Here is a 6,803-nt window from a genome sequence, read left to right as displayed (position 1 = left end):
TCCCCACCCCAGTCTTAAGGTCGTCCCCTTGAACGGTTTCCCTCCGCCCCCATTCCGTTCGTTCGTCCGTCCCCTGGTCTAACGGCTGCTCCCGCTCCCCCCGGCCCCCAGTTTACGTTCGTTCGTCGTTCGACCGCACTCCCCTCACCCACTCCCCACCACCACCTCTAACTACCCCCCACTCCAGGCGACATTTCCCATATTCTAAAACCCCAAACTTGACATCGAAAGTATATTTACCGAAGTTAAATGGCTACCTGCTTTTATGTTAACAACCGGGACATCAAATCATGTTTAGCAAATAAGACAACTGCAGCTTGACATTTTTAAAAAGCAGGATTGAGACACAAGTAGCATGACGCCATGAACGGTTAGCTTTCACGCGCCCAGTTCAGTTTGACTTGAAAAAATGGCCGGTACTTTGAGTTCGGTAAAATAAATAAATTAAATAATAGTAGTACAGCAGTCACCGTGTTTTACTTTTATAATACACAAGCAAACGCAGCATTGTAAAAAAAATAAAATAAAAAAAATAAAAGGTATAAATTATTGTGAGACTCCTGGCACACCAGGACTCTCACAAAGTAAACTACAAATATTTCAAAATATTATTCATAGAAAAGAAAGTGTTCTTATTTATTTTACTTTACCAGGGAGGTGGCAGAAAGGCAACTCCAACTCTTAATCCAACCGAAGTCCAAAAGATATATGTTGCAGGGTCCGGCTAGGGAGCTTGAAATGTCGTCTGACCAGTTTTCGCGCTTCGCGAATGTTCTTGTTCCCATGATGCAATGCGTAAAATTAAAAATACAGTAGAAATACCTGTAAAACTAAAAACGGAAAAATTCCTTCAAATTTCTACGGTACATTTACCTGTTTTTTTTTTTTACAGTTTTTGTTTGTGTACAAGATAAGTTATTGATTCATAATTTGTATTTATTTGATTTAAATCAGTTATATAACAGCAGACATGATGTTATAAACTAAATATTCTTTGTTTGTAAAAAGTGTAAACTTGACTTGAAAGTTCTCTTGAAAACCAGTGATGCGAATTCAGATTATTTAGACTGATTACTGAACAGATTCAATTTCAGAGAAAATATTTAATCTGGTGTTTTTCTTTGCGCAGTAAACTCATAGATTTACTGCAGCACAGATTCTTGTTTCCTGTTGAAAATGTTGCTGTCAGAGTATAAATGAAGCTGCTACAGGATAAACTCTGAGTTGAATAACTTAGTTTATCAGGTTAACCAAAAGCCAAGCCAGCTTTTCCTCACTTCTGACTAAGATTCAGATCATTTACAAAAATGGATCAAAGAAATATTTAAGGAGGTTAGTGGGTTTGTATAAGATGCACAGAAACTGTTGAAAACAAAGTAAACAAAAGGATAATTTATTGACCATAATAACAATTTTTCCCACAGACTGGTTCCTCCAGAAAGCAAAACTTAAGTTGTTTAAAATCAAAAGAACTAAATCAAAAGAACTAAATCAGTCATCAGTCATTTCTTCTCATGGATCCCAGACTGAATTCGTCTCCCAGCAGTTTTGGGCTCTCAGGGCCTTCAAGACTTTCTTCACACAACTAAATACAATCAGAACCAATAAAATATCTACAACCTACATTCCCATGTTTGTTCAAATAAATGGTTTTAATTTACTGTCAGTAATCTACTGATTGTTTTTGTAATGTATCTCTTGGCTGTGCTGCTTCCCATACCTGCCTGTGTGGATTAGCAAAGTTTCATCCAATCAGATTCCAGTCATTATGTGTTGCGAGGGTCAGTCTAATCTGCAGGGACTTCAGAGTCAGGAGAGCAGAACTAGTTCAGTCCATAATATACTGTCAGTGTTTTAACCAATCAGCTGACAGATTGTCCTCAGCGCCTGCTGGAAGATGATGTCAGACAGGTTCTGTCCATATACAGAACATGGTGTTTGGATGATCAGAGCCATACATGTTGTTCTGTAAATTACTTGCTTATAAATTAGTTTGGTGTTTTACACCCACAATGGCTGATGGAGAAATTGGAATGATTAAAAATCTTTTTTCTCTTCCCAAAGAGCTGGACATCATAAAGAGAGAGCGGCCGAGTCAAACTCTGAAGCTCTTACACATCAGTTTTATAGAAACAGTAAAATGGGAGAAATAAAAACTGAAGAGAATCTGAGACTGAGATGAATAACATCATAAGAAATTAGTCACAATACAAGTCACAGGCAAGAATCACAAATTAAAAATCTATAATCTTACAGAACATGTTCTCTCCTGTGTTTCTCCTCTATGGCTCTCATGTCTAAAGTATTTCTTGGTTCAGACTTTAACATAATCTTTATATTTACTGATTCATGCATCAGTTCAGGGTTTGCACATTTAAAGGAAAGGCTACCAGGAGCCTGTGAAGCAGCTGCCGTGTTTCTGCTGTTTTCATGTAAAACATGTGGAGAGCTGCTGAGTTACAGTAAATCAGCCGATTTACAGGAAGAATCAGCCTCTGTTATAAAGTCCGGCAGATTCCTGTCAAACCAGGTCAGGGGTGTGTTTTAATATCAGTCTTTGATATGCAAGATGATGTTATTGTGATTACTTCGAATAAAACTCCATTATAACTCGGTGAGATGTGAAGAGGACAGAGACAGAAATAAAACAAATACACTAAAACAAACCTAATGATTATTTCTGTTTGCTGAGTTTCTACCAGATTTGACTCCATGCCAGCATCACAGAGCAAATCCTGCTGCAGGATGAACAGGTTTTCTGCTCAGTGTTGGATGGACTCTGGTGTTTATAGAGGTCAATAAACTGTAAAACCTTGACATTCACAGACTGGAGTCTCCGGGGATTTTTTGAAGTTTCTCTTTCACTTTTTGTTTGTTTCTCGTTGAGGCGTGTTGCCCATGACGTAATATGATTCAAGGTTTCTAAATAAGGCTGCTGGTCTTTTACCTGTTTAGATGACTGCATCAATTTCACCTGCAACAGGTAGGACAAGCTGAAGCTTTGCTCTAATAAATTCACACTATTACTGTAGTAATTTATTCTGAACAGAATCTGGTTCTTATTCTAGAGACAAAGCTGTTCAGTCATAGTTTCTGTTATTGAGTAGAAATTCTTACAGCTGAAAGGAATGAGGGAATTTAGGTTAAAACAAAAAAAAAACAGAACTTCAGTATTTTCTTATTGTAAAATGATTTTGTTTTTTTCTGCAAGTTAACAGTTTAGTTTTTAGTTCCAGTTGATCCACCAACCATGAGTGACCCGAAAAGTGACCTACGCCACAAACTGGCTTCTCTACAGCTGGGAAGACGGAGTATGATGCTGTGAGTTTCCTGATGGGAAATATTTAATGAGAAATTACTGAGTGGCATCTAATTCTGCTGCAGAATGCTCTTAGGAGAAATATCATTTAGGTTGATGTGTTTGTTTTGGTCAATGCATTAAAATGAAGAAGTCAAATCTATTTGCAGAACATTTGAGCTACAAGGAAGTTTAATTCTGTTAAAAACAACACAGTAACCAGTTATGTTGTCAAATATCATCATCAAAATCATCAAATGTTGGAATGAAGACCAGAATTAATCACTGTTCCAGTTATTATGAAACAAGGTGTCTCTAGACAGGTGGGTTGAGGTCAGAGTTCATCCTGATCTCTAGTTTCCAGTTGTAATAACTGAAGCTGTGCTTTGACTCTGGATCGTTCATCTTTAGGTCCAAATAACTTTAGTTTTGTTTCTGTTCATCTGGAGAAAGTTGTGGCTCATCCAGACATTTATCTGTTCTGTCTGTTCAGTGATTGGATGGTGAGCTGTGGACCATCTGTACAGTTATGGTAGCTAATGGTATTACTTCTCATAATCTGAGCTAGTGGGAGAATATAGATTTGTCCAAATTGTTATGATAACTCTTGTTTTGTATGACTGAGGGAAAAAACCCGATGAGAGGAATCAGTTTACTATCTGAATGAGATCAGATTCAACGACAGGCAGAACATTCTTAAGGAAAATCATGAGTAGGAAATCAAGACAGCAGGAGGAGGAGCTGAATTTAGCCATTTTCTCTACATTATTATGTTTGGGGATAGCCGCTGGTAGAGTGAAGATTGGAGGCTGTAAGTTTGTTAATCTATCAACTGTGGCAAAGAGCATTGCTGATATTTTTGTTCATAATTTCCTAAAGCATATTTTTTCATGTGTTTTAGTGTATGTAACCTGTTGGCTCAAATGAAAGGTTTGAAGTATATCACATAGCTTTTTGCCCCTCTCTGCTGGGGATTAATCTACATGGATTCAAAGTCTCAAACAATGATTAACTCAGTCATGGCCTGGAAAATACACAAGTACTGAACCGGGATCAACTGTAATGAGATCTGGCAAAGATAGGAATATATCTTGCTGCTTTATAGTGACAGTAAGGAGGCAACAGACACATATTCTTACTAAATATTCATCATTTTCTTTCTACAGGCAGAACATCTACAAAGATGTAAAATTTTCACAAAGAACAAGGAGCTCCGAAGAAAAGAGACGATTGATGAAACTCGCAGAGAGAAATTGTTCAAATCCAGTCGTTTTGAAGTGGCTGAGAGAAAACTCCTTCACCAAACTGGTGGAGATGTTCAACTTCTTTAAAAAACACATAGATGAGGAGGAGAAGAAGAACCACAGTGATACTGTGGACATCACCTTCATGGCTCATGGATGTATCAGAGACTTCATGATCCCAGCCAGCTGCCTGCTGCCTTTGGCCTCCATCAGGGACGTGGTTCTCTACGCTCCCTGGAACTGTGTCTCCTGTGGTTTAGCATACGCAGTCGCCACAGGACGACTGAAGCCTCAGCATAGAGTTTTCTACTGCTACAAGAAGGATGGATGTCCAGTTCCTGATGAAAAACATCGACCTGTGAAACTACCGGACCGCTGGAACTCAATGAGGCAGGCAGGAGACCAGATGATCCCAAACATCTCAGTTAGTCCTCTACGACCAGATGATGGTGTTTGGAAGTACTTTGAGTCTCTCACCAAACTACACGGTCCTGTTGGGAGAAACCGGATCGTCATTCCCTTCATCCTCCCAGGAAAAGAATCAGACAGTGTCCCGTTCTCTGTGGTCACCTTGGCCCTGTCCCTGGTTCTGCTGCAGTCCAGGTTCAAAGCCACCATCCACCTGTATGCCTGTCTGACTGACCACTCTACTGGACAGAAGTTTGACAGAGAATATCTGGAGAAGCAGTACGCCTACGCTGTTGATGGGACTGGAATGAAATGTTCTAATAACATCTTCAATGTAGCATGGATAGAAAAGATAATGAATATGTTTTATTAGCAGTTTATTTTGTTAAAAATGTGTTCTGCCAATATAAATATAGAAATTATAATAAGAGGATGCTCCTCCCTCAGGTAACAGATCTCTGGGTTTTATAGTTATTACACAGCAAATTTGGAAGTGTTCCATCAACTCCTACAGAGTTGAATTCAACATTTTGAAAGTGTCTATATTGGTCCACTCTGGATGGTGTACAAATTACACTTTTGAAAGTGTTATTTGTGATATAGTTGAATGAACACTTACAGTAGTTGAAATTAAACACACATCAGTGTTTACTTACTCAACACTTGTGTATTTTGTCAAAAGTTAACACTGTGAACGTGTCAATATAACAGAAAGGTGTTAAGCACAACCCACATATGGAGGCTCTAGTTTTCAATGCGGCGTCGTGGGTTTGCTTTTCCTATCTACCCCTTCTCTTATTACCCACTTTTTTTTGTCAATTTACTATCAAATAAAAGCCTCTAGAGCAATTAAAACCTTTTTTTTCCCAGAAACTACTGGCCATAAATAATCCCCAAATTCATTTAAAACACATTAGATGCCACTTGAATCTACAAAAACACCAGCACCATTTGCAGTATATAATCTACTTTTATTTCAAAACATCAAACAGCACTGACAGCAATAATCAACAAAGGTCATTCATTCATGGTACTTTGCACTGAAGGTGAAGTGTGCTTTGAAAGTTCATTGGAAGCAGCCATGGTCTTGGAATCACTGATGGTGAAGTGTCTTTGGTGCTGCTCTTGTTTTCGCCAACATGAAGGAGGAAGGCTTCCAGCCTGGAAGGAAAAACAAGAAATATAGCGGAAATATTAGGATAATAAATAAATATTTTTAAAAGAAGTGTGAACAAAACTAATCAGACTCACCTGTGTGTGTCACCGTCATATTCATTCAAATTACTCTCCCCACCCGGTTAACAAGATAAAGCATAAAAAAGTCAGAAATAATTACTACAGAAATTAGTCAGCTTATAGAAAAATATTTGGACAGCATTAAAAGTCTTGCCAACCTGTCTGAAGAAATGTATTGGAGTCATCATAACAGGCTTCAGTCACCAACATGACACGCTGACAAAGAGAAAACATTTAGGCAGTTTTTAGATTTGCCACAGGTACAAAACACCAGAGTCAAATGGCTCAATTGCCTCCTCATTGCGTAGATAAGTTCTCCAGAGTCCTGCTAATCACCTAATTATTGTATTCAGGTGTGGTGCAGCAGAGGTACATCTAAATGTTGCAGGACAGTGGCCCTCCAGGACTGGAGTTTGACACCTGTGGCTTAGATCAAGCCAACGGTCCAGCACAGCCACTTCCCCATTTTGCAGTCTACAGCCAAAAACTTAAAGAAAACGACCTCCGCAGTTAAATAATGTTAACTCAAATGGCCTCCAGATTTTCAGACAGTTTCAATGTTCGGTTAAGATAATAAATAGTCGTATATACCATGATATCCAAACAAATAAGCGTAC

This window comes from Poecilia formosa, unplaced genomic scaffold (genome assembly GCF_000485575.1).
Source record: "Poecilia formosa unplaced genomic scaffold, Poecilia_formosa-5.1.2 Scaffold134, whole genome shotgun sequence".
Classification (NCBI taxonomy): Eukaryota; Metazoa; Chordata; class Actinopteri; order Cyprinodontiformes; family Poeciliidae; genus Poecilia; species Poecilia formosa.
Note: the sequence above shows the minus strand (reverse complement) of the source record.